Here is a 21,455-nt window from a genome sequence, read left to right on the forward strand (position 1 = left end):
GAGATGAAAACCCATAACAGCTAGTCCTCCGATGCATTCTCCCACCTAGAGAAGGACATAGAGCTTTACGTCTAGTTAATGTGGACACTGAAACCAACTGAGGACATTCACTTATTAATTAAGCAACTCACTCCAGCCTGCAACAAACAATGATTTTATGGCATCAAAACCATCCCTTGTCGTCCTGGTGCTTTTGTTGTTTCTCTTTATATGAATGCTGTCAACAGCAGCTGCAGTTTTGCTAAACAAACAGATGTACACACCAAGAGGCACTCTTCAAAGTGCCTCCTATCCCCTTTCAAGATATGGGCTTTTTTTTTCCTGACATCCCATAAACCTAATAGCCATATTTCTCTTTATGAAGTTCTCACAAGCATTCTAAGCTGTTACAGCTCCCAGTTTCTGGACTGTATGTCAGTGTAACTGAGAAGAGATTCAGGACTTATGCCTTCAGCAACCAAGACCTTAAGCTGTAAGTGGCAAACAGAAGTTGCCATGTGGAAGGAACTTTAATTCGACCCCAAAACAGAGTGATAGTACCGACAGTGACAGATGCCCTTCAGATGGATAGGTGATCAATAGACAGATAGTCTAGTCCTTTTGTTTTCAAATCATTATTGATAGTACATCTTAAATTAATCCATCATTCTGTAAATCTTCAGCTCTTTTAAAACAAAAGCATTGCAGAAGCTTAATTTGTCTTTTTTTTTTAACTAACACATCAAATAGCAATGGAAAAAGCAGGGAAAATCATGCTTAGAACAAATTCGTTGCACTCAAACATCTGTATTTAAGCATGATAACCAATCACAGAAATATCTGGAATAGCTCATGATTCACTCTCTCACATCAGAGGTTTCCTAATCAATTTGAAATAACCAAACACTGCTACAGAAAATAAGCAAGACCACAGCATTCTCTAATGAGTCTCAAAAATGCGTTGCGTGGCCTGAAAATGTTCATTGTCAGGAAAAATTCTGTGTTCCCAGAATCTTTAAGATCATTTCCATTTGCATTTGATTGGAAAGAAAAAAGTCCTCTTTGTTCTTTTCTTCCTTCTCATATCTTCTACAACTCTACCTTCCCCTCTCTGTCCCTTCAGCAAGTTGGTACTATTGCATCAATTTAGTTCACTAACTGCTAAAAATATATCCAAATAAGACCCTTTGTGCTGAAGCAGCTAGTATCCACTTCAACTATTACTTAATTTCTTTATGTTACTCTGATTTCCTTCAGTATAGATCTGTAGATGTATGACTTCAAGAAAATTATATGGCAGAAGATAGAGCAGCAGAGCTCTGAAGCACATGCCAGAGTAGTGCTTTATGCCATGAATAATAATACCACTTATACATTTGTAAAACGTAAAGCTTTCCTGAGCTCTTCTCCTCCCCTTGGGATACGAACTCTTGTTGAACAAGCTGTTCAAAGCTCACCACTCTGATAAAAACTTACACCAACAAAAGAGTGACAGTACCTTCTCCCCCTTCCCCCCCCCCCCCCCCCCCCATTATTATTATGAAATCACTGTTTCAGGTTGCCAGTTGCTTGCTTTTCCTGAAGAAAAAAAAAATGCAGGTAACCATTTGACCTACTTGTCCCTAAACCAGCAACATTCAGAGCAAGATGAGATCTGATGATAATGAACTTATCTTGAAAAAGGAATTGCAAACTATGTCCCAGACCCTGCAATCAATTATTCATGTGAGTAACTTTGAACTCAGCAGGAGTACCCACAGGCATAAACTTTCTTACAGGGGAACAGTTGGCAGGATCAAGACCCACCTCAGGAGAAAGACACACAGTACAACATGTGAACCCTCTGTGACTCTTTTTATTTTATTATTTTTCCCCCTTTTTGTCCTTGTTATTGTTCAATTTCATTTGCTAGTGCATTTCCCACTTCCAGCTGGGACTAGAAGTGAAGATGCCAAAATACGAAGACAAAAGCTACTGTTATGCTCAGCTGGAAGAGAAAGAACTAGAAATCTCTCCAAAAAATAAAAAATAAAGAAAAGAAAAGCATAGAGATTTCCAGACCAATTTTATACTCCCCAAGGGCACCACGATAGTTCAAAGAAACTTTTTAAAACTTGTAATGGAAAGCAGAGGAAGAAAGTCAAGATACCAATGAAATGAAATTGCCTCATACTTCCCTCAGCATAACGTATATAATTTTTCTTCTTCAAGAAATTGACAGTCCCTACCCAGGTGATGCTGCAGAGCCCTCTAGGTGCAGAGAGACATGTTCACATGTCTTGTGGCCCTCACGCCTACCACCAAAAGAAAATAAATAAATATTTTGTTTTGCTTGTCCTCACAGAGAAAACAACTCAAACACTCGAGGCAGAGAAAACCCTAGAAAACTCCACTGCTTTAGTGTTACTTTGTCTTGGAGCTCAGCTAACTTTGAGAGTGGATATTGACTGGTGACAAAGCTTAAATCACAACAGCCATCACTCCTTGTGAACATCCCTTATTCCCAAACACACAAACATGGATCTAAAGATACTAAGTCAACAGAATTAATATCTCACCTTCAGGTTAAAGCCTATAAGACAAACACAAAGAAGGGTAAAAACTCAAAAAAAAAATCCCTGATAACCTTGTATGTATGTATATATATATATATATATATATATACACACATTTATATGGCTATAAAACAAAGTATAAGGATTGCCAGTGTTCCAGAAGAGTATAAAAGAGAAAGACATCCCCAGCTTAAGGTAGACCTTGAGATTAATGGCACTTAGGATTTCTCCTTAGTGGAGGAGCAGGAAGAGCACCTGTGAGCTTCTGCAAATCGAATGACTCAAGAGAACTAAGATACTTGAGGTACAAACTGTACAGGAACTGTTCAGTAAGCTGGAGCACATGGCCAGCCAGAGAAGAAACCCATATTTCTGTATGGAAGTATTTCAAGAGTGCTGAAAAGCAAATACAGACTATTCATAGTGCTGTCCAAAGCAAAAAAGCTCATAAAATGCCAAGCTACTCTGTGCAAGCTGTATGGTAGACATTCAGAGATTCCAAGATCCAACTCTGACAAAAGCTTCTGTTAAATGAATTCAATTATTCATGCAGCCCTTGGGTAAATGAGCAGAAGAATTCCAACTGAGATTAAGGTATAGGATATGGGTATTTTGCATGGTGTGAACCTACAGACAAAATACTGTCCTGTTCTGATGTCCACACTACGGGGGGGAGCGATAATAAATTTACAAAGGTTACGAGGAGAGCTGCTTGGATGATTAAATGCACTGAAACATATGCCCTATGGTGACATTTCTGAGCCTAATGACAAGAAGATTGAGGTGTGATTTGATCAAAGTTAGGGCAGCACTACCTGAGGACTCTTTGTAAATGTCTCTTCATTATCTCAACTTAGCAAACAAAGAATAAGAAAAGCCAAAGTCTGAAAGTTGAAGCTAGGCAAAATTCAAGTCAGCTGTAAGGCACACATTTTTAACAGTGAGGATAATTAACCATTGGAGTATTAGAAGTCTTACAGGATAAAATGTACATCAATGGAAACGTTTCAGTAAGGATGGGATATCTTAAGAGATACTTTATACATATATATATGTATAAAGTATAAAACACTTGAGCTTGCTATATATAAGTTAAAGGAAAGTCCTACAACCTGCATGATTAATGAGTCAAAACTCACAATATATAGCTGACTGCCATCTATAATAGTGGGTTTGTTTTTTTTATTCCTTGTTATGTTTAAATTCGTTGAACACGTCCCTAAAGACTGTCAGTGGTTAGGCTTTATACAGTGCTTACTGGCACAGTCTCACTTCTCCTAATTATCAGAACTACTAAAAACACAGAGATACTCCTTCCCCCTGCCACACAGATTATAAAAGTACTCATAACTACATACTACTCTCATTTTGGCTCTCCTCCTGCAATGAAGTAAGAAGAACTACACCAAAACATTCTGTGTCTTTGAAATTGCAGCGCCAGTAGGTGCCTTTTGGTTCATGGCAGATATGGAAAGAAATGGTTCATTGGTCAAGGAGAAATAAACAGCTCAAACATTTATAGGACCACGTGAGACAAATAAAGCCATAGTCAGTCCTGACAAGAACCAGACAGACACAGACTTACAAATTCTATTAGCAGAAAGCTATTCTTTTCTCTTGGGGGAACTTAAGTCTCTGAGAACAAATTACCTTCTAATGTCACAGTAGTTAGCTGAAACTGCACATAATACAGCAACAAAGATAATTTCAAGATTACTTCAGGAACACCAGTTTGGTGATCATGTATTTGGAAGGCGATTTTCCCAGGTTAGCAGGGAAGTCAAGAACATTCTTACGGTCATGGCCTTTGTGGCTTTCAGCACTGATAAGCGGGATGCCCCTGAACTAGCTAGCTTTGCACTCATGGCAACTACAGTACCCTAAGACACAACAAATGCTTATATGACAGAATCATAGTATACTCTCCAGAAACAGTAAGCAACAACAATTAAAAAAAAAAACTCATAAACACTAAGAAAGAATTGACATCTCTATATGAAACATTTAAATTTAAACCGAGATCACATCAAATCACTATAAACCAAAAACTAAGGTATAAATAGGATAATAGTTTTAATTACATGGCATAAAATGAATAGACTCTGCCATATTTTGCTCTAAGAAAAAACTATATAGATCAAAGAGAAGCAGATAGATAAACTCCTAGTATGTAACCTAAAAAAAAAAAACCAAAAAATAGCTGTGGTCAGTTGTTTGTTTTTTTTAATTCCTTCACATTTTCCACATTAAAAAAAAAATACCTAGGAAGAGCATCTGGGAACCTGACTGAGCTTCAGAGAAACGTGCCTAACTATGAGCAAAAATTTAAGTCCCAATGCAGCAAAGCATTTCCAGTAGAGTTTTATTTAAACTAAAGCTAAATAACCTATAGGCTCTCAGATAAGCTTAATGAGGCCAAAAGAGCAGTATCTCACCTCTGACCCAGCAAGAGGTAACTATACCTGTTACCCAGACTAAAGAAAAGATCCTGCTGACTCTGCATGTTGGAAGCCTATTTCATTGATAAATTATGACATAATCATTCTTGCCAGAGCATTACTCGTCAGTTGCAAGAAGTTATTCCCCAGATTATTCACGTAAATCAGGACAGATTCATTACACATCAGCTTTGGACAGATGACCCCAGGGCACTCATTGGTACAAGTACAATTTCACAGCACTCACAAGAGCTTTTGGGAGCTTTTTCACTGGAAACTTTCCTTAGATCTGGCTGTGATGTTCCCATCACTTCTTAATAGCATGCACTTTGGTGGCCACTATTGATAAGAGTGGATTAAACTGCTTCACACCTCCTCCTGCTGCCTGCGTGCTCACTTGCCGTGTTATGAGGAACCGTAAGGCACGACTGCTTCAACCCCACTGGTGCAGAGTCAGCACTAATACCACTAAAATGAGCAGTTGCAGGGATTGGAGAGTGCAATGCAGAGTTAAAGCTGGCCATATTACACAACAGCAGCAGCAGCAGCCTGCTTATTTGGACTTGGCATAGGCTCAGTTCTTGGGCTTACAGAGCTCAGTGTCCAAAGCACTGAACAGCTTGGGTTCTCACCTGCAGATTGAATTGGAAAAGGAACAAACCTTCGGTGGAATTTCCAATAGCTATTCTGACTATCAGGTGCGTTTGTGCATCTAGGAATTACAATTTCTGGAAATTTAAAACATGTGCTTCAGTTATCACACACATCACAGATAAAAGAGCTTTATCTCCACACGATTACATAAAATTCTATTAAAGTGAAGCTGTTGCCCAGACAGATCACATGTTTAGGCAACTCTACTACTGTGCAACACAAACCCAGGCAGCCTTCTCTATACTGTACTCTGTTTTTGTTTCAAATCTGTTTTCCAAAGTGATTTTGCTGTTTGTGTAGGTATTCATATCTCGTCCTCACCATAAATTTGAACTCTCTGGCAACATCTAGAAATATCTGGCAAAAGGGAAAAAAAACTACAAAAGTCTTAAACTCCTGACTGTAATCACCAGCTGAAAAGCAGCAGTACAGACCCCTAGATCCAACGCAGCATCACAGTGGTTTTCTAAGTAGTTAGCGGGGTGGTCTTCTGAACTACTCTAAAAATAAGTTAAAAAATATTAAAAATCTGAGAAGGTATTTTATGAAGCTTTTAGACACTGCAGATAGCAAACAGCTTGTGTTAGCACCTTATGCTGACTACTGCTTTCTAAGGACTCAATCCTCTTAAGATTCTTCCCCTAACACTAAGCAAGCATTATAGCTTTAGGCGTGGCTTCCGCACAACACGGAGATACTTAACCTACCTTCTACTCAACTAATAAGAATAGCAGAAGCAATAAACATTTCAAGTTTACACTGGGGTCAGTATAGGCTATTCATTCACACAGAACTGACTCCAATTCATACTGGTTATTTTGTGATAATGTATCAAATGAACTCACTACAACAGTGCTAGGAGACTTCTAGAAATACTGAATAAAGTCTGAATATATATAAATCCACATACCTTATTGCGCCCTAGTCCCAGTCCTCCTTGAGGAGTTCAAGTTTGCATCCATACTGAGAGGTACAACTGCAGTACACATACTCATATATAGGCTAACCTACACAACAAGTTGGATAACCACAGCAGAATACACTTCAGTACAGTATGCTTTCCACCTGCTTTGTGCTCCAGATACTCAGTTTGGCTCAGATGGTAACAGTTTGTATTAAACACACCTGTATGCGCTCACAATCTGCATAGCTGCAGGGTGCTGTAAAACCAACAGGCGTAGCCTCTAACCCCCAGTGGCTTTGCTGTACCTTCCCACCTCTGCCACTAGTGCCTCTTCCATCTCCGTTCAGCTCTTTTCTGTTATTTTTTCATTTTAAACTCCTGGGAGCAGTGAGAATCCAAGTGCTGTGCAAACACTTTTCACCTTCTCTCATTTCTGATGCATAATATTTTGGCACCTAGGATTTGCTTGATTCAAAGTACGTGAACAAATAATGTGGGGAAAAAGCACACAAACAGAAATGAAATTGCTTCCTGGCTGGAAGTCCTGCAGCTTGTGAATCACTGCAAACTGACAGATGTGTACAGAACTATCACAGTTTGCACAGAACCATTTATCTGGAAGTAGATGTTTTCTTTAGAATGATATTCACCAACTTGTAACACACCTATGCAGTTTCCTTAGAAATCCTTTTTCTTCTGCTATTTTTATCCATGCTACTTTAGTTTATGTAAAAAATTCTTTTAAACGCCTTCAGTTTGTAAAAATATGGGGTAACCTATATCAACAAGAGATGTGAGGGTGTTCCAGATGCTCTTCCTAAAATCAAAATGCCTCTAAGCTTAAAACTTCGTTTTGAGTAAGCTAAGCCTAAACACTTTCTGAGATACAGAAAACTAGGTGTAAATTTGAACTTGTCAATCACAGTCACCAGGGCAGAAGAAGGGGGTTGTAATCAAACTTCCATCCCATTTGCTGTACCCTTAAAAGGAGGTCTGTCATTCCAGGCTTGCTTCTAGTCCAGCAGCTCAGATGCAGACCGTGTTCTCCATCCCTCAGGAAACACCCCTTTTTTTTCAGCCATACCTGCAGATTGGCTCTGTGCCTGTCCCCCCTGCTCCTCTTCAGGGACATCCCAGCCCTCTGCACCCAGCCAATCCTCCAGTCTCCTCTCCCCATATAGGCTCAGTCATTCACCAGAAAGAAGCAAGCTCCAGCTGTCCCTGCCAAAGGCTTCCTCTAGCCTTGTAAGTCCCTCTGTGCAGAACTGTTACCTACCAGAGAGCAAACACTCCACATCCCAGCTTTTGTCACCCAGGCTCTGATCCTTGTGGGTATAAAGGCTCTGGGGAACTGTTGCAGTGATGGTTATGAAGAGAAATGGAAAGTATTATAAATGCTGACAGATTATTTTCATTTTCTTTTAATTCCTCAGTTCTCTACCCTGATGAAGCTGTCATCTCATAATACTGGGGGCAACAGACAGCTCCCACAAACAGAAAAATTCACATAGTTTGGCACAGAATGGTTGTGCACTTCTACTGAGCTTGATGCTGCTCCCACCATAAAAGAGACCATGAACTTTTTGTGAGGAAGCTACAGTGAACTGAGAAAATTCATGGTACCTGTAAAGTGCCGGGATATCATGGTGATATTACCCATGTGAATAATTCAACAGATAGATTAATTTTCTTTTTTGCAATTGAGATTCCTGCTTAGCACACACTTCCTTTTATTTCAGTTGATAATGTTCAAATCACCTCTTTTAGCAGTCTCCTACCCTTAACCTCACCACTTAAATTTATGGTTGGAAATGACAGAGCTGTATAAATAGATATTGCTTTGCTCAACTTGCTCCATGCTGCAATCCAATTGGCATCCTAGTGCCTGATTCCTCAGAGGCCTCAGAGCAAGGGAGCAGGGAATCAGGGGATCAGGGGAGTATTTCTACTCTTCCTATGAACAGATGACAGCCAGAAGAGAATGGCAAGAATAGCAGGCTTCAAGAAGGTGCTGTTCCTGCCATGGAGAAGGCATTGCTTATTCCTCTTTCCACTGTGGAGCAGTCCTCTCTCCTGCACTGAGTGTAGGGAGGGGACTGTACAACCACACCACTGCCCTGAAGAAGTATGTAGAATTACATCTTTTCAAGAGCAAGGTCCGCTGTTTTAATTGCAACTTCATCCTCCTTTCCTACACTTCCACTGTCAGTGATGGACCGAACTGGTCCCTACTCCATGGAGGTGGAATAATCTTGACAGTCATTACAAGTTTGTCACAGCACTGAAGTGCCCTTGGTATGCATGACACTCAGTGGTGGAGCAGAACTGGAGACAGAGTTGTTCTGAGCTCATGACAGAAGCATTCCTTAGGTGAGGGACTTTTGGTCTCAGTGTTTTGGAAGAAACTAATTTTCAAAACTACAGATTGTTAATGTCTTGTTACACACAGGAGCTGCTCTGAAAATAATGCTTCTTATTTTATTATGTTGGCCCACAGTGTTAGAGGCAGATGTTGGTGATATGGCAGTAGAGGTTGAACCTTCCCACCAATATTCTGTTACACCTTGTGGCTGTGTGACAGATGGCAGCAGAGGAGCAGTGTGACAGAATGGTGTCTGAGTTGGAAGTGTGTATGAAGTAAAGGGATGTAATTGAATTCCTCCAAGCAAAAAATAAAAATAAAAAAATTGTGGCTTGCTGAACATTTATGGGAACCGAGCAGTGGATGTGAACACAGTGATAGAGGGTGGTATGTTTCAGCAGTGGTGACAGTGACACAGAAGACAAGTCATAACTTGGATGGCCACGCATATTTTTTGAGCACAGCAGTGCAGGCTCTTGTTCATCACTGGCAAAAATGCATAGCAAATGGTGGTGGTGGTTATGTTGAAAAATAGAGTTTTGTAAATTAGAATGTTCTCTATCAAACCGTGTTATTGTGCTCACTGTATCAATTGCAATTTCCACAGAAATAAATAGAAGGCATTACTTTCAGAGCAATACATAGTAAACTTGTAGGCCTTTTAGGAGAAAAAACGATTCCACTCATTCATATCATATTAGAAGAATACAGAAGTACAGTTTAACTTGTCTTTGGTTTATAGGTGGAGATGAAAAAAAGCAAATACTAAGGCAGTTTACTCTTAGTATATTAAGGAGGTCAAGCCCTGGCTTCCTTTGAAAACAGAATTGGTGACAGCTGGTGCAAGTTACAGTCTTTCAAACCATAACAGAAACTGTGAATGAAGGCAGAAATATAGGAGGAGTGGAGGGCTCTGTTTGTGTGGGTTTTTTTTTAGATTTGAGAGCATCTATACAATATCAGTAGGAACTTGCAGATATAAAATAGTGAGATGGATTTTCTCTTTACCAGTGAGTCTGTTCCAGAAAAAGCACTTATTTCTGAAAAAAGATCACTGTAAGATAATATAGAAAGACAGAGAGAAAATGTTTTTTATCTGCTTCAAAATAGTCATGAATATTTCCATTTACTGTGATTAACAAGACAATAACATGAGTGTGTTTTGCAGCCCAAGAATGATGTGTCAGGTGCATGGGTGGCTAGCCGTGTTTCTTCAACCTGCACAGTACCAGGGGACAAATCACTCAGGAGGACAAAAAAAATCGTCTTTGTCTACTTCACAGCTTTCTAGTCAACCAAGCACTCCATTAGGAAGCATCACATTTTTTTCAGCTTTTGCTTGCTCCGCACGATGTCTTTGATCCAACATTGAGGATAACTCAGTGTTTGAAGGTGAAGTGTATAAAGTTGATGAGTTTATTCTGATTAAAAGACAATGAGGATTTGACTTCAAAGCTTTACATAAACAAAATAAACAAGAGTCACTCCTCAAGATGACTGCCACCATGCTGAGCTTATGATTCCAGCAGTGACTTTCAGTATTAAGGAGGAAATAGGATGACAGAGGCCCTTCTGTATATACCAGACACTAACTTTGAACTTCTCGTTAACTTTCAGAAGAGCTTCTATGTGGTCTCAGAGGAGAGAACAAACAAGAATGGTATTATTTCTGCTGCAACTGTATCAGTTGTTGCAAATGACAATGAGAGAGGAAAAGAAGAGTGACCTTACCTCTTCTGCCTACTGCTCATCAACAGTATAAAGGCCAAGAAAGACTGAGGAAAATATGAGATACCACTTCACTACCATCAGATCCAAAAGAAAGAAAAGCATCATAGTAGTACATGCCACATTAAGTAAAACGTATTATATACTATTCATAGCTGTTGTGTGTGAACTGTGGTGTGATAAAATCTGTGATAAAATGTAGAGCTGTCACACTATGAAATGAAGAGTCTCTTGATCAGCTCACACTTGAATTGGCAGATTACAATCAGGGGACTCTGTATGGAGCTAAATATCAATTTCAGTGCATTGTAAACAGTTTTGGCAACATTGGAATATCACAAAGTTTGTACCAGATGGATGTCATGAATGCTCACATGGGAACAGAAAGAATACCCCACACGAGTTCATCAGGGCTACTGAACCAAAATGAGGCTGAAAGTAACAAACCCCGGATCACATCATTACCAGAGACAAGATGTGGTGTCATCACTATGAGCCAGAGTCAAAATGGCAGTTCATAGAGTGGCAACGTGTGAATTCCCCATTGAAGAAAAAGGTCATGACACAGCTCTCAGTGTGTAAAGTGATGAGAACTGTCTTTTGGGATAGGAAAGGCGTGATCACTCAGGATTTTCTGGAACCAGGACAAACCAGCAATTCTGACTGCTACATCGTGATGCTGACTAAGCTGAAGGCTTGAACTTCCACAGAGAGGTCAGAGAAGACAACCTTCCTCATGCTACAAAGTAACACCAAGCCCCATAACTGTTCAAAGACCACAGAGCATATTGTCAGTCTTGGCTGGATTGTCCTACCACATCTACTCTACAGTCCATATTTGGCACCTTCTGACTTCCAACTCTTTGGGCTGATGAAAGATGGACTGCATGGGCAACATTTTCCTAGCAATGACATTGTAATAGCAGCTGTGAAATAGTAAGCCATCTCCACTGGTGCAGATTTTTATTAGCATGGCATGCAGGCTCTTGTTCATTGCTGACAAAAGTGCATAGCTAGTGGTGGTGGCTGTGTTAAAAAAAAAAAGCATTTTGTAGATGAGAACTTGCTCTATCAAATAGTGTCATTGTGCTCTTTGTATCTGTTGCAGTTTCCATGGAAATAAATATAAGGCATTATTTTGGAAGCAATCTACAGTAATCAGCAAAGGAGTACATCTATTATTCAAGCTAGTTTCTGTATCACTACTCGAAGATACTACTTTGAGATCTAATAAAAAAAATAGGAGAAACAATTCCTTTGCTGAAAGGATGCTGAACAAAACTGGTAAAAGTTTATTAGAATAAGCAGAAATAACTACCTTTTAGCCTGGTGTTACAGCTAATTCTTTGGGACACTGAACACCCAGGTTCAAGTGATTGTAGCCCCAAGCAGGAGACATGAGAGAGAAAATCCTCAGCAGGGGAAATGCAATGTGACCTCACTGGGGCTTTCCTACAGAGATGCTAACACCAGCTTTTAATCATGACAAGGTACCCTGCAAATATGCTAGTTAGCTAGGATCTGCTAAAAATTTTACTTGATTGTGGCTTTTTTGCTATGGAGTGCCAAGATCACACAGAGTTGTTATTGCAGTATTAGTGGGAGAATTGTACAATATTTACTGGATCCCCATAACACAAAAAAATCAGGCACAAAGAAAATATCTGGAATCCTGGGGTTCCTTTTAAAAGGATGAAAGAACAGCTTAATGTCCAAATACCACTGAAAAGCAAGAGAAGTTTGGCACCCAAACCTAACTAGGCAAAATGTTTAAGTGCAGTCACAGCCTGTTTTAATTGCAGAAAAGCGGGAAGAGTCACAGATGAGCATGAATCACAAATTAAATACCACAAGACTAATTTACTCCATCTAGAGCCTTTGTTTTAATGTAAACAAACATCTCCTATCCTGCTCAGCCTATTTTAAGACAAAAACTGTGCAGTGAGAAATGCCAGTGTGACAGAGCACTGTTCCTAAGATGCTAATACCTCTGGGAGTGATGCTGCAAATATACACCATATTCATCAACTCTGACAGGGAGGAGTTGCCAGAGAGCTAGAGACATGATGATGGGGTCAGTACAGTGCCCTACACTGCCTGCAGGATGTATGGGGAAAGCTGGCTCCACATCACATAAGCTCATCTGCAGAAGCTCTTGGTACCTCTACAGGAATGGGTAAATTGTCATGCAAGTTGGAGAAAGGATTTTTGGCCAGCTCTAATAGCGCTTTTCTTTAGCAATTTGCCCACGGAGTGAAAGTGGCAATTGGCTGCTTCTAATAGTCAGCTGTTGCAACTGGTAGGTGTCAAGTGAAAAAGGCTTCTTGAGGAGGGAGAGCTGATGTTCTCTGCCACCCTAACAGCTGTGCCAGGAGAGCAACTTTCCCATAAAAGGGAACATTGCAGCTCGGAGATTTTGCAGGAAGATTTTGTGACGTGCCTAGCGTGGCATCTGCTAGGGTTCATTTCCAGTTGCAACGCAGTGCTGGTGGCTAGAAGCAGGGAACAAATTCGTCCAAGTGGCTCAGACGCATCAGGGCAGCCCTCTTTTAGCTCTTAGCTCAGTTCATGACACAGCCTGCACTTGAAAGAGATTACTTTGCAGTTTGAGAAGCAACTACTGAACACGGCAGCAGCATTCGCCTCTTTAATTGATGTAAAGTCTTTGTACATGTCATTTTTCATTTCAAGGTTTCAGATCTCTGAAGGGAGCTCACCTGTCTCTTCGCTTCTTTCACTTCCTGAACCTCTCCTTCTCTACTGATTATTCCTCAATTCCTCACAGGTTTCAAAGAAGAGGAATGCATGGTCAGTTTTCCTCTTCTGAAGCTCCCGTGAAAAGAAATAGAAGAATTTCCTAAATCCTGAACCAAAGCAGCATAAACTAGCGAGTACGAAGGCAGAAAAAAAGCTGTAACATTCAGGAGATAAAATGCAAAGGTAAGAGAAGGGTCCTGCGTGTGTTCTCTCCTTCTAACGCACATAAGAGAGTCACCAAAGTCTTTAATTGCTAGTGGGGGTGGAGAAAATAGAAAGGTTGAAGAAGAGCACCAGGAAAGAAATAATGGAAACCTGACCAGTGACAGGAGCTGATTACTGTTGGCAGACTGTATAGGTTTTGGACTCATGCTGTGACTTGGAAAAATAAGTCCTGGCCAGGATGCATTTTTCTGGAATATCCCTAAGGAACATATATCTGTGTTTCATCTAAGCAGCCACTGGATATCATTACTGCTCTACCAAAAATGAAGATAAAATAACAATCTGGAAGAAATAAAAGAAACAAGTGTCCCAGATATTCTCTCAGACTGTAGCAAAGAGATCATAAGGGTGAGTAAGGAAAGGAGGGGGGAAGGAAGAGAGGGCTGAACTTTTCATCTGCACATCCTCAGTTTGCCTTTAAGCTGTGCACATCTAGTTTACTCTTGTCAGAAGCTACCACCACTGTACTTTGTAGCTCTTAAAGAAAGAGATAATTGCCTTTTTCTCCAGTCACATGCTCACTAATACAGAACTTTATTATTTTTTTCCTCAGCCTTACACAGTAGGACCTCCATCACTCAAAATAGCATAAGCTTTGCTAGAAATGTTAATGCACTACCCAAAGCAAATACAGTGCAGAGGCTCTGACAGGTTTACATTTTGAAGTACCTTTTAAAGTCAGAATTTCTCTTTTTTTTTTTGTCAGAAGAACAGTAGCCAATTATAAATTATAGCTCTTTCCTAATGCCCCAATGCAGAAGTTCCTACGGATGAAGTTTCTATCTAGTGTGTGCTGTATTAGGTTGTTGTTATATCCCTGAATAGTTGTTGGATAGTTTCCCTATCGTGTACTTCAGCTAATACATACTAGTCATTTGGGAGAAAACAGAAAAGGGAATTAATTCTAGAAATAAAGAGCTTTATAAGCTTTCTTCCTTTTTTTTTTCTTATGAGTCAAAGACATGCCGAGAAACATATTTTAAACCATAGCATCAGATACTCAGCTGGACCTTTAGCAGCAGTTCACTAACGTACATCAGATGACCCACAGGGTCTATCTATCTGACATGCAAGTTTAAGTAGAACACTGTTATTGAAATCAGTATCCTTATATATAAATATATAGATGCTCCAAGGAGAATATAAATTTCTACTGCAAACCAAATCCAGCCTAGATTCTCTGAACCTTGTAGGAATTAATTGCAAGAATTACACTTTGGAGCTTTTAAAGTAAAAGATAATTGCCTCTTTTTCTGTCACGGGCTCACTAATACAGAACTTTGGTTTTTCCAAATCCTCCACAGTGGGACCTCCATAAGTCAAAGTAATGTAAACTGTGTGAGAGATGCTAATGTTAAACACTACAAAAATATTCAAATGGGCTATACTGTATTTCAAGTGTGAAAAAAAGCCTGTGGGTTCAGGAAATATTTCTTCACCCAATTCAAGGAGAACATGTAAACAGGATTTTTTAACCCTCCACAGTTCACAGGGGGCTTACTGCAAAGCATCTTAACACCCAATTCAAAGATGCAAACAGTCATCCCAGCCTTGGGGGACAACTCAAGTGCCCAAAGTTCAGTCTGTTTCTAATTAACTTGCAGAGCTACAACCCCAGTCAATAAACCAACATTTTAGTCACAGATAAACTTATCATCCCCTGAGTGTGAACAGCTCATCCTTGCCAGGAATCCAAGAGCAGCTGCTGCCTTACACTGCTCTATCATGGGTGCTTGTTAGTCTACTTATTTTCACTCAACTAGAAGATGTCCTGTTCTTACAAAAACCCACTCGCATCGCTCTAATTCCTGCTAAAATGTTTCCCACACTGCTAGAAGGTCCACTGAATAAGACATTAGAAAAAGGATCAGCTTGAGGATGTTTAGCTCTCTCTATTCAGTACAGTACCTATTAACAGTAACTAGGTATATCATGCAGTGTTGGAATTCCTAAAATAGCTACAGGCAGAAGAGACAGTGAAACGCAGAAAGCAGAGTGTTAACTCTCCTGTGAATTACTATCACAGTTTGCTACTAATTGAGAAAGTAAATAAGAAAGGTCCTGACAATATGCTCTTTTCTAGCGGGGGCTATTCTCATTAAATACAGAATGAAAGGTTGCAGTTTCCGCTTCCAACTGCAAATCCTTTACAGCAAAGAAAATATTTCTGTTCTTCTGAGGAGAAAAGACCCAAAATTATACTAATACCAGCCTGAGAAGCCAGCTGTATTATGCAGTTTCAATTTTTTTGTTTGACTTCATGGCAACTTGCAGTGAGCTGCCAAGGTCCATAGGGGCTGTACTCCACACATGGCCCACAGGTGTAGTTGTGTAACTCTGAATGAAAGGAATCATAAAATATTCTGGCAAGAGTTTGGCTACTGGTTCCTACAAGTTCCCTGAAAGGAACAGTGTTCAGGAGAAAGAGGACCCAGGCTGAGTGGGCAACCATGCATGCAGCACTGAAGGGTTAGGTGGATGGGGTGCAGGCAACAAGTGTGGGACCAAATAAGCTGGAAATTTTCAAAAGGCTGCCACTTCTAGGGAAAGCATATGAATTTAAAAACACAGCACAGGCATTCCTAGCCTTTCTGCAGCAATCTCACCTTCACCTGAAATGCAGATATCCACTTAAAGTCAAAATACTCCTGTCTTCTTAAGGAGACTCGGATTAGCATCTCCCTCTTATGGAAGCAACTTTTACACTAAAATAAGGTAAAGACAAGAACCTTACTAAAATATTCTGGTCTCTAAACTCCAAAAACTGGGATCACAAAGAGGTCTGCAACATCTAGCCCACTTAGCAGCTAGGAGCCAGGCACAAGGAGCTGCAATTTCCACTGTTCAGATGAAGGTTCTTGAATGGAAGCAAATAAGAAGAATTTCAAAAAAGATGGAAGCAGAAGAAACGTGTTTTGTAGAGAATAACTAAGATAGCTCAAATACACTTCATCATTAAGGGCTTTGTTAGCTCCTTGCCTTAAGCCAAAGACTGGGAACACCAAGTTTTATCACTTATATAAAGGGTCATACACAAGACTCAGGAAGCTGAGCTATAAAGGGTTTTTGTTTTCCCTGAGATGACAATATCACTTGGCAAGTAAAAAGGGCAGAAGCATATCTGCTGATTAGCTCAAAGAAATGCTACTACAGAACTCTGGCTTATTCTGTATATAGTTAGCTATTCTAGAGAAATACCTTTCACAAATATTCTGGGGTCTTCTCATTTTCCCTAGTATGCTATTATATTATTTCTCCAAAAAAGTGAATGCATCATTTAATGTGTTATTTGATGTTACGCTTTTTACAGTGACATAATCATGGAAGAAGTTCCCCAGCCTCTCCTCTCCTACATATACACATGTGCATATATTCATATGTATATATGCATGCATATGTACATGTGTATACATGCAGTAGTTCACAACTCCCTCAGATTTTCAACTGTAACTGTGTACTCACATGATCTAAATTAAAAATGAATATAGCTGAAGTTAAGTTTCCAATGACCTCAGTCTCAGTGACTGATCATACTGTACATACCACGGGTGGTTTTTGGTGACAAAAGTCTGGAGATAGTTGAATTGGAACAGAGGTAGGAGTAACTAGACTCCAGGTAGAAGAGAGTAAAATGACAAACTATTTTGTGAAGAAAAATGCAATGTGGATGTAAAACCTTAGTGTAAGGTGTGTAGTGCAGAATTCGGCCTTGGTATAACCTCAAAGATCACTATGACTGTGCAAGGCTATATGAAAAAGTAGAGGAGATGGGGAAATTAAAAGCATCACATTTTAGAAAGCTACTCCAAACTGATCTAGTATCACTTGTGTGGATGAATTAACCTCGTATACACATACATGAATCCATAGCGTTATCAGGAGAGGTGAAGATTTGGAGTAAGTCATAATCCTAAGAAAGAGGAATTGATGTACTAGGGAAAAGGAGTGACCTGTGGTTCTCAGCATTACTTATCTGAAAAGTGAGAAAGATATGCCCGCACTGAAATCTTTGGTAGGAGCCAGATGTGGCAAGGTACTGTGAATAAGAGGATAAGACACTGGTGTGAGCTGCAGTGGAATAGGAATGAGGTCTGGATTTCATCCCCAGATCTAAACTGACCTGCTGCGTGAAACTTAACTCACTTCATCTCTTCATTTTCCTTTTCAGCTTTTGCCTTTCAGCTCTATTTAGGTGACACACCCTTTAGGCCAGAAAGTCTGTGAGTGATTGCGTGCGTTGTGTACTACAGAAAAATGCACCAGGATTTTGATGTATTATTTGCATCACTTTTTTTAGTGCTTTTTGTCCCCTTGTGCTAGGTGCTGTGAAAGAACAGATTGCAAAGACAGTGAATTCTCTAGAGGTTATTAAAATATAAAGTATGTCCATGTCAGACTCACGTGCAAGTTATTACCACACAGCAACGAGCCTACATCGGTTGAAGCATAGTCACTGCTCATATAGGCACACTTAGGAGCAAATGGAAGATGACTCTTTTTAGCGTAGTCCAGAGTGAACAGGAATGACAAACTCACATAACTTGGGTGTTCTCTACCATCTAAGAGTACACACAGCGTTACTGCAGCTCTGGCAGTGAGGAGAAACTGGTTAAACCATGGTAACTTACACAGAAGGTTTGACCCCTATAAGAGGAGTGAATCGATAGATATAAACACATGAGGGACTGCCAAGAATGTGAGCTTCACACAAATAACAGTAAAGCCCAAGTGAAGCACACTGATAGTAAATGCAGAAGAGATCGGCGAGTTCCACATCAGATTAAAGGGAAGGGTTTATTTCAGAAAATGAAGAATTTTTCTAAAAATACTTACGTACATTTTGTAAAATGCAGAGCACACAAAACTTTGACAAAGCTGACAAAACGGCACTGGCTTAAAATTTTACTGCAGTGTCATCACATGTGGTAACATCAACAAATTCTGACTAGTGTCTATGATTAACACCTCCTACAACAGCAACATCATAGGACCACTGATAACATTTTTCATCAGTTACAGGGAAGACATCAACATTTGGAGTGTGCCCAAGTGACCTACAGTGAAATTTTGGTCGTGATCTGATCAAACTGTGGAACAGCTGTGCAACTGAAGGAATATACTCTTGATTTTCCATTCTTTACTAACCCATGCACACACAAGTGTGTGGCTTCCTCGCTTACCTTACTCAGGAGAGATTTTAGCTTTAATGACCATAGTGGTTTTGATGTGTTTATTGCCATCATGTTTCGAACAGAAGATGTTTCTGTCCTTTTAGGTCTCTTCAATGGCAAGTTGAAATGCTAACTGCACGTGGGAGTGATGATTAGAGCAATTATAACCTGTTGAGGCAATGAAACTCCCAATGCATTAACTGCTATTTACACATCTTATTTGTCTATGCTCACGTATTTATGCTTCTGTCAGGAATGATCAGTCAGGTTGGTAATGCAGAAGTGAAAGATTCCTTATTGTCATGCCTAACAGCAGAATCCCCTTGTAGTTTTTTTTGCAACAAGTGAGGGCTGAACCCTGAAGATCAAAGGTTCATTGCACCAAACATACCAAAATTAGATGTATGTGGAATATATCAGCCACTCTTTAGCTTATTACTTTCACAGTACAATTCTGTAATTACCAACTGCATAAGAAACATAACAACAGCTGTTTGTGTGATATCTCAGTACCACTGGAATTAGGAGAGGTAAGAAATACAGAGGTGTGTGACAGCTTTGAAAATATCTATTTCAGCATGAGTTTCACTGAAATAGACTTCGTTTTTACCATCCATAGATGAAAGAGTAGTAAACTAGGCATCAGAGGAAAAAAAACTAAGGGAGGTCCATGATGGCCAGGATTATTCAAATTGGAAGAAATGACCATTCTTATAGAAAAAAAAGGTGCTAGTTTCAAGTCCAGACGTGCACAGAGCAGCACAGAAATAGCTAGCATGCTAGAAATTTGAACCTCCAGAACACAGTTTAAACTAAGTTCTCATCTTCAATTAAAACTTCAACCAGAAGTTCCAGGTTACTAAGAGGAGAAACCAAAGAAGAAACTTTTTCCAAGGAGAAACCAAAAACATTATAAATTTCTGATTACTGTTATTTCCTGACTTTCACTACTGACATTAGAAAAGGCAGATGCTCAAGAAGCCATGACACTTCAAGAACCAAAAGAACTAGGAGTTTTGAGTGTCCTACTTAGGAAGCAGCTGAGAGGTTCAGAGAGCAAGCTATGAGGAACCAGGCAGATTTCACAATATTTCCCAACAGCAGGAGTTGATGAAAATGTGGTTTCTTTGTTCTTTTGTGCCTTCCAATTTGGAGCCCTTTCACCATAAAATATCAATGGCATAAAAAGAAGTGGAGTACTTCCTCACAAGCCACAAATCAAGTAATCATCTACCTCTCTTCACCACTTCTTGAAGGGGGTAAAAAAATATAACAAACTCAAATTAGAATGAAGAATTCAGATTTGCTGGAATAACCTCTTTCTTCTGTTTTGCGAGCCTGATTGCAAGAAGGATGTCAACTAAGAATGAAACTATTCAGAGAAGAAAAACAAATAAGCAATAGGTTGTTATGAGACATCACTGGGAAACATCTAGCAAACTATCATCACTTCTCCAGTGGTCTAGCAGACCACGGGTATGAACAGAAAAGGATAGGAAAATGGCTGAATTTCATCTGTTTTCTTTTGTATTTGCAATGGATTAGGAATAAAAACACAGACAGGGTCAGGTTCAGTGCTGTGAGAAGCATGTTTGGCTTGAGAAATAGTAAACTACATCATCTTATCGTGGCTTCTTACAACTCTCTGGCTAACCTTTGATTGTTGCAAGCAGATCTACAGAACTGGATTTAAAGACTTAGAAAACATATGGCATTCAACCTCGAGAAGCAAAAATTAAAACAAACTGGATTCCAGTACTAAGAACAAATGAGAAAAAAAAAAAAAAAAAAAAAAAACAAACACATGGTTTAAGCTATACAGGAACTCATTGTCTTCTTGATCCTTAATATAAGACTATGGAATTTAAAACCTATAAAAGTAAAATCAACAAATAGAAAAAGACACGTCTATGCACTATGTGGCTCACCTGTGGAACTCATTAACACAGAAGGTCAGAAGTGTTAAAATGCAGATTTCTAAAGATTTTCATGGTGACCATGTATAGCACCGGTAACGATGTGACACCGAGTTAATAATCTATTCCACATCAAAATTTTTAACATCAACTGATTGCTTACCAAGTTAACACAATTTTCTCCCCTTCTCTTGCAGTGAAGTGATATTGTACTTCTATTCCTTTGGGGATTTTTTTTAGGAGAAAAAAGACAAAAACAAACACCTGAAAAGAGTAAGAAGTTCTGCTAGACTGAGGTTTCTCCTTTGCAAAGTCAGAATAACATCCCTACAGATTTTTTGAAAATAAAAAGGGCTGTGAAAATTCCGAAGTGCCTGATTCATGTAAGAGTTGACAAAGTGAGACGTTCAAATTGTTTCATAGATTTTGCAGTTTGTCATGAACTGTAGGTGGCTCTTCATCATCTTCAGGAAGTTTCTTCTTAGTCCTTAAACCCCACATAAAAATTTTCCTCTTTTTGGAAGTGGGATTTCTCTTGAACAGCCTAGATGAAAACATCACACATTCCTAGCTCATGCTGCATTTTGATATTTTATGCTGATGGCTGAGATTCATGGTCGTTTTGTTCACAGCCTGTAGTGTTTGAGAATTCCATAGAGGCTGTAGAGGCAGAAGTTGCTACTTTGGATCTTCATTCTGACTAACTGAATGTTGTCTCTATCCATGGGCAGGAATAGCTGCCTCACAAACAGCCATAAACAAGATA

Source organism: Cyrtonyx montezumae, unplaced genomic scaffold (assembly GCF_038088225.1).
Source record: "Cyrtonyx montezumae isolate F1298 unplaced genomic scaffold, pur_monq_1.0 scaffold_8, whole genome shotgun sequence".
Lineage (NCBI taxonomy): Eukaryota > Metazoa > Chordata > Aves > Galliformes > Odontophoridae > Cyrtonyx > Cyrtonyx montezumae.